An 11,664-nucleotide genomic window follows, 5' to 3' on the forward strand; every position below is an offset into this window, starting at 1 on the left:
AGATAAGTTCAAAATGAATATCATGTATACTTGTGTGTAGTTTTAATTTTGATATATATATATATATGTAGTAGTATGAAAAAAAATCTGCAGTTCTTGTAATAATCTACAGCGTCCGCTGCCGTACTTAAGAATTTCTGCTATTAAAGAGAAATACATATTTACATCCAATTTTTGGTCAGTCTTATATTTCGGTCATATCTTAGCGTTTCGCAAGTCGTCGCCTAATGATTCGGACTAACTTAACGAACACAAAAAGTGTTGTTCTCAGTAACAAAATTCATTTAAATGAGTCACAAGTTTAAAAAGTCTTGTATTTTTAGCGGAACGATCTCTTGGATGACAGCCACAGTTGTGGCGCTGCTCTCTTCAGTCGCTCATTTCACTATTCAGAGCAAAGTAACAGAATTGTCGCGTAACTCAGCCTGGGTTTTTCTGTTGATTAAAAAAAAAAAGCATGGCTGGTAACTACCCGACACCGGTGTCAAAAGAGGGTATGAAGCAACGCAAGCAACCATACTGTGCAAAATGTAGCAATCACGGTGCATTCTACAATGTGCTGCACCACAAAGACAGAGGTTGCCCATACAAGAATTGCAAATGTTATATATGCGGCATCACCGAAGATAGGCGTGCTAATTCGAAAATTGAAACGAAATTCAAACGAGAACAAGAAATTGAAAGACTGAAATTGATAAAAGAAGGGAGGTTGAAACCTGGGGAGATTATTGATTTATCGAAACACATCATGGCCAAAATGCATGCTGACATTCAAAGTAAGATCAAAATGGATATCATGTATACTCGTAAGTAGTTTCAATTCTGTAAGAATAAGGAATGGTTAGAATTATGGATAACATTATTCTCTTAAAATTTGCATTTTTTTATACGTTTGCGTTATAACGTTCACATAGATAAGTTTAAAACGAATATCATGTATACTTGTGTGTAGTTTCAATTTTGTAAGAATAAGGAAGAATTAAGGGTAACATTATTTTTAAATTTGCATTTTTTTATACCTTTGCGTTGTAACGTTTATATAGATAAGATCAAAATGGATATCACGTATACTCGTAAGTAGTTTCAATTCTGTAAGAATAAGGAATGATTAGAATTATGGATAACATTATAATCTTTTAAAATTTGTATTTTTTTGTACGTTTGCGTTATAACGTTCGCATAGATAAGTTCAATATGAATATCATGTATGCTCGTGTGTAGTTTTAATTTTGCAAGAATAAGGAATGGTTAGAATTAAGGATAACATAATGATTTATTAACATTTGCCTTTTTTTATGCGTTTGCGTTATAAAGTTTATATAGATAAGTTCAAAATGAATATCATGTATGATCGCGTGTAGTTTCAATTTTGTAAGAATAAGGAAGAATTAAGGATAACACTATAATCTTTTTAAATTTGCATTTTTTTCTATACGTTTGCGTTATAACGTTCATATAGATATGATCAAAATGAATATCATGTATACTTGTGTGTAGTATTAATTTTGTAAAAATAAGGAATGATTAGAATTAAGGATAATATTATGATATATTAACATTTGCATTTTTTATACGTTTGCGTTATAACGTTCATATAGATAAGTTCAAAATGAATATCATGTATACTTGTGTGTAGTTTTAATTTCGTAAGAATAAGAAATGGCTTGAATCAAGGATAACATTATAAAATTTTAACATTCCTTTTTTTTTTGCGTTTGCGTATTTAAACTTTAAATGGATAAGTTCAAAATGAATATCTTGTGTGCTCGTGTGTTGATTAAATTTAGTATGAATAAGAAATAGTTAGAATTATGGATAACATTGTAATATTTTAACATTTCTTTCTTTTTTTATTCGCTTGGGTTAAAACGTTCATATGAAAATTATGATGGCACCTCAGTTCAAAATGGATATGATAGATGCTTGTGTGTGGTTTTAATTTATATGATGTAAGGAATTATTGTAATGTAAGGATAAGGTTACGATGTACAGCATTATATCCTTTTTCATTCTAACCAGTCATTGTTTTAATGTATAAGGCTGCCATTTTCTTAACGTTTATCTAAAGTATTGATAAAGTACGAGACGACATTCACTAATTATTAATAAAAATATTTTGCTTATGCCTAAGTATAAAAAGGATATTATAAATGCTTGTATGTTGTTTTGATTTAATAAGAAAAAGGAATAACTAAACGTAAGGATAAAATTATGATACTTTACTGATGCCATTTTTTTAAACGTTTCTTTTTTAAGATAAAATTCATAATTAATGTAAGTATGATGCTTGTACCTAAGACCAAAATGGATATAATGCATACCAGTATGCAGTTTCAGTCTAATAATTGGAAGGAATGATTAAAATAAAGTTATTATTTTAACTTCCACATTTTCTTACCTAATACAGAACTTTATTGGAACACCGAAAGGCTAGTTAATTTTTCATAAAGCGCTTAGGTAATGATTTTGGTAAAATTAACAATTAAACATGGTTTTATAACTTGTAATAAAATTTGGTAACTTTGTTANTAAAAAAAAAAAAAAAAAAAAAAAAAAAAAAAAAAAAAAAAAAAAAAAAAAAGCATTTTTTCTGTTAGATTTACCTTTCAGTTTTGTATTTTTTACTAATTGTAAAATAAGATCTATAATTTTTAAAACCAGAATTTTCCAAAAACTTTTACCATATGGACGGAAAAATTACCAAATGAAAAGTTTAAATACCGTATATATTGTACTAATATATACGGTACTTAAACTTTTCATTAAACAGTATTACATATTTATTTTTTAATTCGAAATGTTTAGATTTACAATTTAGTATGGTAATTAGAATTTTTTTTCCGTATTAAAATTACAACATCATGCAAATGTGCTGCAATTTTAATGAAGTCTTAAGTTGAACTATAGTATAAGGTGAACCATTCAATTTGAACCATGGTATCATGAAATCGAATTTGAAAAGGATTTAACTTCAACGATGATATATAATTCAATTGAAAACCATTTTTTCAGTTGCAGACAATTTGAACAATATCATGGTACAACACGCTCTGCAATTTCTAACAATTGTTTATAATATTATATTTCGCTATGCTTAATGTGTGATCTCTGATTCTCAATTTTATAAACATTTAATCAAAAGAGAATTGTGAATAAATAATCCTTCTAGCTAGCGACGATTAACGAAATAACAAATTGGGCATAACTCAACTAGACCTCCCCCCCCCCCTCTTAAACTGGGGCTATGCAAAGCAAACTAGAAAACCCAGCCAATGGAAAGAAATCTAGACACAAAGTGGCGCTGTAAACTATCTAAGAATAACTATTTTTACCATCAGTAACAATCCTTTTTCATCTACAGTCGGAAGAGTTCACAATTTTTAAAAATACTTCGTGGTACAAACTTAACGCTCCGGTTGGCAGCAAAAAAAAAAGTTCTATTCTTCTTCAGGAACTATATCTGATGTCAAAAGTCAAAAATATCATCAAGATAAAATGTCAAATGACACAAACACAATTGATGAAGAGAAAGCTCAGCAACTCAAACGGGTAAAGCAGTCACCAAAATGTGCAAAATGTAAAAATCACGGTGTTGATAATAATTTAAAAGACCACAAAAGACACTGCAGATGGGAAAACTGCAGAACTCCTGGATGTAATAAAATTGAAACGCGTCGCAGAAAAACGGCAAAATTAATGGCTGACAAACGGCGTAAAAAAGCATCTGAAGAACAATTAAATCAGAACTCAGCTTTTACTTTAGTTCACGGTAAGTCCAAAATTTAATATTTTTGCACATGAAATGAGCAATAACAATTCAAAAATTACCTTATTTATGACCACTTTTTCTTAGTTTACAGTAAGTCCAAAATTTAATAGTTTTGCAAATGAAATGTACAATAACAATTTAGAAATTACTTCATTTATGACAACTTTTACTTTAGTTCACAGTAAGTCCGAAATTTAAGAATTTTGTAAATGAAATGAACAATAACAATCTAGAAATTACTTAATTTATGACATTGAATGCAAAATTTTTATCTTTGAGTTGCAAATTTTTCTGTGATAAATATTTTTTAAGTTCCATGAAATGTGAATGTTTAATGCAAATGTTTGTAATAGAAAATACAGTCTATTATTTAACAGTAGAGAACAATCAACTTAAAATAAATTACTAAGTATTGTTAGGTTATTTATTCTCTAATATTAATATAAAAGCACCCTTGGCATTTATGTTTTCTAGATATATTTATTAAAAAAAACATGTAAAAATTAGATTTTACATGAAACACAACTTAAAAACTACTGCAATAGAAGATTTTTAATTAACTGTGAAAATAAAGTATAATACGGCTTTGAAAAATATTAATATATTTAACCGAATCGCAATTTTTACATTAAACTTGAAAAATATTCATAATACTAGCATTACCAAATGCTAGATTTGCGATTATTTCAACTCATTTAGTTAGCATTGTTCATTTATTTGTAGCATTGCATGCAATGTGTTTTGCATGCGCCAATGATCACACAAGAAAAGAAATTATTATATTATGCAATTTAATTGAATGATTTAACAACTCTAGATTTACCGCTGACATAGTACATTTAAATGCGTTTTGAATTCTTAAGTCTCTGAGAAATCAATATAAATCCATTGAACTCGAGATAAATAAGGAAGATTTCTCAAAAAGACGCATTGTTAATATCAATCAATCATCAACGCTAAATTTTCTTATTATTATCATAAATGTTTAGAAAAACAAATAATGCAGTCTTTTAAATGGATTAATTTTATTTTATATTATTGCCGTCGTTGAACAGCAGACCCAATTTTTGGGTTTGCGACTGCTAATGTTCAATTCCGTAGCCTTGCAATTTTGAGCCCCAATCTAGAAGACAAGGGAACTCCTGGATCAAGTATTGAGAGAAATTTGCCTTTGTCGAAGACTTTTTTGGATGGAACTAACCCGCTCTGGCGATACATGGAGAGGAAGAACCACGAGAGCCTCCCACGGTTATCCTGACAACAAGGGAATCTAACCCATGATCCGTCTACCACTGAGGATATTTCACTTCAGCACTGTGGTTGGTGCAAGCCGGATGCGAAATTCGTATCGACCAGCCATCGCTGAGATTTGAAACCAGTTCACCTCATTCTATCCCCTGAGCCATCAGGGCTCTAACAAGATTAATATTGAAAAAATAAATTTTCATAAGAAATATAAGTGATAAAAATGTCTAATGCGCGTGAACTATTTCCAGCATATGTTCGCTTGCTTAGCAAATTTAAACAAACTTAATTTGTAAAAAAATTTAAATAATTAAGAAATCGTGTCTGTATAATTTGCAGGCATTCTGATAAAGTATGGGTTAGTTCCCTGGCTTGGAGATTTTGTAGCGAGCTCCAAGTTTTTCCTGCGATACCGTTCGAAAACAGACAAAAAAAATTTAATTAGTTTCAATCTTATGAAGAAAAAAAATGGAGATATTCTCTCCTTCCTTTGTAAACAAACAATTTTGTGCTGATTTTGTTTTCATTAATTCATCATTAATTCATTTTGATTATTAGATGATAGTTTAATTTGCTTTCATTAAGATCTTAACTCTTCAAGTTTATTTTTCTGATGGAATTATTTAAAATATTGATAAAAAAATCCTCATTAAAAATAAATAATAAAAATAATAAAAAAATAAAAAAAAAACAATTACACCTCGTGAAAACTCTGAACTGGAGCGTTTAAAAAGTTGCTTACCTTTTAAAAGTTAAAGGAATTTTGAGAGAGTACCAAAAGCTCCTAGTCGCGGAACTGAGCTTATTCTCAAGTTTTATGAGACTGAGAACAGTAACAAAACATTGTTTAATATAGCTAAAATTTTAAAAAATACAATATTTTTAATACAGCAATAAAATTATATCCATAAATTTACTTACATTCAGCTTAAATGAATCTGAACTTTTATCTAACCTAAAAAGTGTTAGACAGAACAGTTTTTTTTTTCTTTTCTAAAATCATACCTTTATCAAAAAACTTACAGACATTCAAATTGGGTAATTCTGAAGCTTTGAGTAACTGAGAAAAATATCAAAGCGCAATTAAATGTAGCGAGAAAAAAATATGCCCCAGTTTATAAATTCACAGCAATTAAAATTGGATTATTTAATATGGTTATAATTTTAACAGATACATTTTCGAATAGAGTAAAAAAAATTGTATCCGTAAATTTACGGGTATTCAGTTTTAACGAATCTGAAGTTTTATATGACCGAAAGCGGTAAAAAAAATGTCAAATACCATAGTTTTTTTTTTTTTTTTTTTAAATCATGTCGATTTGAAAAAGGATCTGCATTCATATTGGTGGGTAATTCTGAAGTTCTGAGCAACTGAGAACAATATAAAGGCGTAATTAAAAGTAGCCAGAGAAAAACATGTCTCAGTTCATAAATTTACAACTATCAAAACAGGGCACGACTGCCTTGCCGCTCACCTGTATAGACTTAAAATCTTTCCCGATCCTGTGTCTTGTGCGGGGAGGACACCCCAATGAATACTGAGCATCTGGGGGTTTGCCCCGCAGTTACTGGCAGCATCTATGACAGATACTGGAATACTAGAGAACAGTTGCAAGCACTACTAACTGACTGATTTTCTGTTTACATTGCTTATGTTGATATTCTATTTAATGTTTATTTGTTCCAATTGTTTTTGTCCTTCAAATGTTTTAATGTTTTAAAATTTTTTAAAGTTGTTTTTAATCTTTATGGGTTTGTGCGGAGTGTTTTTTCTCCAGCGAATGATGTACACATCAAGTGCTACCGCTAGAAACAAAAAAAAAATTAAATAAATTTAAAAAAAATAACAATTCAAATCGGATTATTCTAAAGTTTGATAAAACAGTAATTGATTACATTTGTCAACACTTTTCATACATTATTGACGAGGTGAAATAAAGATATTATTCCATGTGTAATAATAGAGAGAAGTTTGAACAACGCTGTCATTAAGCGTCAGAACCAAATAGTTGTTTACAATCAATAAGAACTCAAAAGGAAAAGAATAAAAGTTTCATTGAATGCACAAAAGGTTATCATGAGCAATGCCTGTTACACTGGCGTTAACGTGAATAAGACGATTAGGAGCATGAAAACGTATCCCACTTCATTCTTAATATGTGAACAATTTTATCTTTTTTTATGCTAATATGAAAATCGAATTACTTATTCTCATAAAATTGAGGATATTTACTATTATATCATTACTATATTAGAGTAAGTCATCAACGTGCACTATATAATTACAGACCAAATTATTTTTGAGGAGGAATATTTTTATCTGTTCCCCATGTTTGTCAAGAACTGTACCGGTCAGTGCCCATTATAGTTCTTTGAATGGCGATTGTTGTCAGGTGACTAACTCTTTTTTTTATGAATGTATGGTATTTTCCCCATTTTTAAAGAAAAAAGGCTTATTGATTTCAAAAATAAAAAGTTTCCGTGTGTTTTTACCTGTTTCTTTCTCCAGAAATTTTGTGTAAATTGGATTAAATTAATATTTTAACATTTATTAGACAAATGAACAGATTGTAACATGGCATTAAGCAAAAACACATTGTTGTTTTTTTCTATCTATTCAGACATTCGCATATAAATTCAAGAAGAAATCTCACGCAATTTAATTTTCATTAAGAATTTTTTTGTTCCGATTTTCTTTGCTTTTGTTTACCTGTGCCATTTGTCATTAACATGCATAAACAATTTAAACAAAATGAATTCTCTGCACATTTAGATTCTTATATGAATATCTAATGTACTAATTGCTTATTATTACTTTCAAAATTAATTTTTTTTTCTCTCTTTTTTTTATAAAATGGCTATAGGGGTGGTTTGGCTCCAATCAAGGATTTTGAAACGATAGCTGACATAGCTGATATTGTCAAAATACCTGTACGAATGTACAAGTCCTCGTAAAGAATATTTAAACAATTTTTTAACATGTAATTTGCAAAACTTACTTTTTATAAAGTTTTCCAACCTTGTATAGCACTTAAAATATTTTTTTAAAACTAGAAAAAAAATTGAGAAACATTTTCAAATAAAATTATTAATAATTTGTTGGCGTTTACGTTTATTTTATGTTGCTTACAATTAAAAAAAAAACTGTTTATAAATGCTCCATAATGCAATATGTTTAAAAAATACTGTTGATGAAATAGTTGCTTTACACTTTTTATTTCACTCTAGAAATCATACTTTGGAAAATTTTCGAATTTCAGATTTAGCTGTAACGAAATAAATTAAATTTTAAAAATATTATAAATTGTTATTGTTAATGTTAAAAATCGTTATTGTTAAAAATATTATAATTGTGAAGGGGCTCAAGAAGAGAAAAAAAGTAAACATGACAATGCAAATTAAAATGCAAACCAAAAAATAAATTAAAAAACTAACATTGGAATTGTCATACAAATCAGTTTATTGTTACAAACTATCAATTAACAATTCAAATACTTAACTATACTTCATAAACGATTTCAGTTCGGATTTGTTTCTGTTCGTTTTACTGTATAAAGTACCGGCTGTACTGGGAGTCTGTAATTATATTGCAATTCGGCAAATTACTACAAAAAATACGGGCACTTAGGGTATCATTGCTTTTTACCGTTAAATCCATTTTTACCGTTTAATCCTCTTTTACCGTAAAATTTTATTCTGTAATTTTTTGCAGAAATATTTACTTAATTACAGTGATTCTGTGAGTACTACTGTAAAAATTTCGGAATAAAATTTTACTTTAAAAATTGATTCTACTGGCATCCTGAGTGCCGGTAACTGTTCAGGTATTTTTTTTTATAGTGTAAATTTTTAATTATTGATTTATGAGTTATATAAACCTTTTTAATTGTTGTTATTTCTTTTATAGTGGAGACAAATCACTCTCATTTAGCGAATGTGCATCTTTGAAAAATAATTTTTGTTCAACGTAGTCTATAATTTAGGTAAAAAATAATAATGCAAATATATAACAAATATTATAATCTATGGAATACTTTCACCGAAAATGTTTCAATTTTGACAGTAAATAAATTAAATAATTATTCTTGTAAAAAATGGGTCAACCCACCCATTTTTCCACTGTCTGTGGGTAAAGATTTACTTCCGAAGCAGGAAAAAAATCGTCTTTTCCAGGATTTTGCTTTTATTTATTTATTTCAAAACTTAACTAGGCCTTCTTTTTCAGTTCCTTCAATTGAAAATTGTTTTCTATGACAAAAATTTAAAGTTTTTAGTTGGCGTTTTTATTGTGATTTTGTTGATGCTCTTTGTCTACCATTAACGTTAAAGAATGTATTCTGTTTAAACACGTTTTTGCCCTGATTAATTTTTTTTTAACGTTTTAACGTTTTACAATCTTATATAGCATCGTTCAGTTCGTTTAAAACTTGAACAGAATGAAGAAGAAAAAAACATTTTCGAATTAGAAAAAATAAGTTTTTGGCTGCAATTAAAAACTTTTACATTACTACTTAACTTTATATTACTGCATACAACTTAAAACAACTGCTTATGAACGTTCCTGTATGCTATATTTTAAAATACAATGCTATTTTTGCTGACACCACTCTATAAAAAGCATGCCCTAAAAACGTTTTAAATTATGAATCATGTATGAATCGCGATGAATTTAATCTAAAAGATTACAAATATGTTCAAAAGGGCTTCGTCATTATTTTTGACATATTCCATCCAATTTATCCAATTAACCGAATTTATTTTTCTGTTAACATAGTTAAGTTATTAATCTAAAATAAGTTATCACTTTAAAAACATTTATTGCCATTTTAGATTTTCAGCGTGATAGGTGCCTGAAAGTAATTTATCATTCAAAGATCTTTTCTACTTTCTATTTTTGATGTTTTTAAACATATTTAAACAGCAATTCTTTCGATTTTAAAAACAGTTGCTCAGCTAAAAAATCTAACAAAGCAATGTATTTTTTGACGAGTTTATACTATTAATATCAATGAAGCTGCAATTTCAACAGCCATTAACCACCATTTAAAATTAAGTTTTATTTTAAATTCTGAGATTCAAAGTTCTGGAAACAACACAATATTCAAACTTCTCTTTTTAACTTTCCATGCTTACAGGCAAGTTTAAAAAGCAATTTAATATTTTCAATACAGTAATCTTACCAAGTAATCAAAAGAAAGCTAATATACTTTTGGATCCGTTTGTTTATGCAATTGAACAACAATCTAAGGACCAACATTTACGATTTAATATTAAGTTCTATTTCAAATCTACCATAAAAACCGTCTAGAAGCAATATAATGCTTAACTTTAATGTTTATATCACCCTGAGAAAAAAGTATGGTCAAAACTACCAGAATACGGTAATATTTACTGTGTTTCTGGCTCTATAAGAACACCAAAAAGCTCGGTAATTTGTATCGAAGCGCTTTGGTAACGATTTTGGTAAAATTAGCAAGCAAATATTGCTTTATAATATGCAGTAAAATTTGGTAAATGTGGTAAAATTTCGTAATTTTATTATAATACCTTAGAGCAGTGTTTTCCAAAGTGTGGTACGCGTACCCCCAGGGGTACGGGAACAGTTTAGCGGGGGTACGCGTTCTAATGCGAAATATTTTGCAACAAACGAAAATTTCAAAAAAATTTATTTAAAAACATGAAAATTTACGATTACATATTTTTCTATTAGCTATTTTTGCAGAGATAACAGTTAATAATTAGTGGTGTCAACAGCCAATAGTGATTTTCAATTTTTGAGCAATTTTTTATAGCAAAAAATGCATTCCATTTTTTATTAGGGGTACAGAGCGTTACGAAAAATTTAGAAAGGATACACAAAAGTCATAAGTTTGGGAAACACTGCCTTAGAGCATAGCATAAAAACCATTTATTTGCTTCAATATACTTTTTAGTTTTCTATTTTTACTAAATGTTAACACAAGAACTATAATTTTGAAAACCATAATTTCCGGTGAAGAGTTACCGTATAAACGGAAGCCGCTATCATATATGAATCGTTTAACTATCGTATAATTTAGTTTCATTAACCGGAATATGCTCTTTTTTCAATGTTTTTACGATAATGTAATGTAGTTTTACCAGAACTTTTTTCTTCGTGATGATCTCAGCAAAATTCGACATTAACGGAAAAAAAGAAAAGTTTTTGAATGTTTTGGAAGAACAAAATTAGCATTAATAAAATACGTTTGTATTTTATTTTCTCTCTTATAGACACTGTACAAAACGTACAATACCGTCCGTATATCTAGACGCAAGACGTCTAATCTCTTTTATCATCATAATCTATTCAAATTAGACTGCATTGTTAGGCATTGTTTCTTGAATAGTAGGGTGACCCGGGGTAATTCACGATCACTCTGTTTGTGGGGTAAATAATGATCACCTAAGTTTTATTTTAAAAAAAAAAAAAATAATATTAATTTTTTTTTAAATTTGAGACATGGACAAGAATGCTTGTACACTTTACTAAAGTATAACTACATTTACTTAATAATAGTTTTTTGTTTAATCTAACAAAATAAGTATCTTTTAAACTGCTTTCTGTATTTTCCATTTCAAAGATGGGCTCCAAAATGTGCACATTTCTGCAAAGATCCCCCTCCTTCTCT

General features: G+C 28.7%; 1 protein-coding gene and 2 long non-coding RNA genes across 4 annotated transcripts in view; 2 read left to right on the plus strand and 1 right to left on the minus strand.

The window, feature by feature from the left end:
- Positions 1-11,664, minus strand: part of LOC139426938 (uncharacterized) — a 121,503-nt gene that overhangs the window by 105,465 nt on the left and 4,374 nt on the right. The gene's annotated exons all lie outside the window — the stretch shown is intronic.
- The window catches only part of LOC107443843 (doublesex- and mab-3-related transcription factor 1A), a 172,613-nt gene that overhangs the window by 7,810 nt on the left and 153,139 nt on the right, over positions 1-11,664 (plus strand). The gene's annotated exons all lie outside the window — the stretch shown is intronic.
- LOC139426939 (uncharacterized) lies at positions 816-11,194 on the plus strand. The gene is made up of 2 exons (XR_011638064.1): positions 816-3,769; positions 7,879-11,194. It is a non-coding gene; the product is annotated as an uncharacterized lncRNA (long non-coding RNA).

This window comes from Parasteatoda tepidariorum, chromosome 10 (genome assembly GCF_043381705.1).
Source record: "Parasteatoda tepidariorum isolate YZ-2023 chromosome 10, CAS_Ptep_4.0, whole genome shotgun sequence".
NCBI lineage: Eukaryota > Metazoa > Arthropoda > Arachnida > Araneae > Theridiidae > Parasteatoda > Parasteatoda tepidariorum.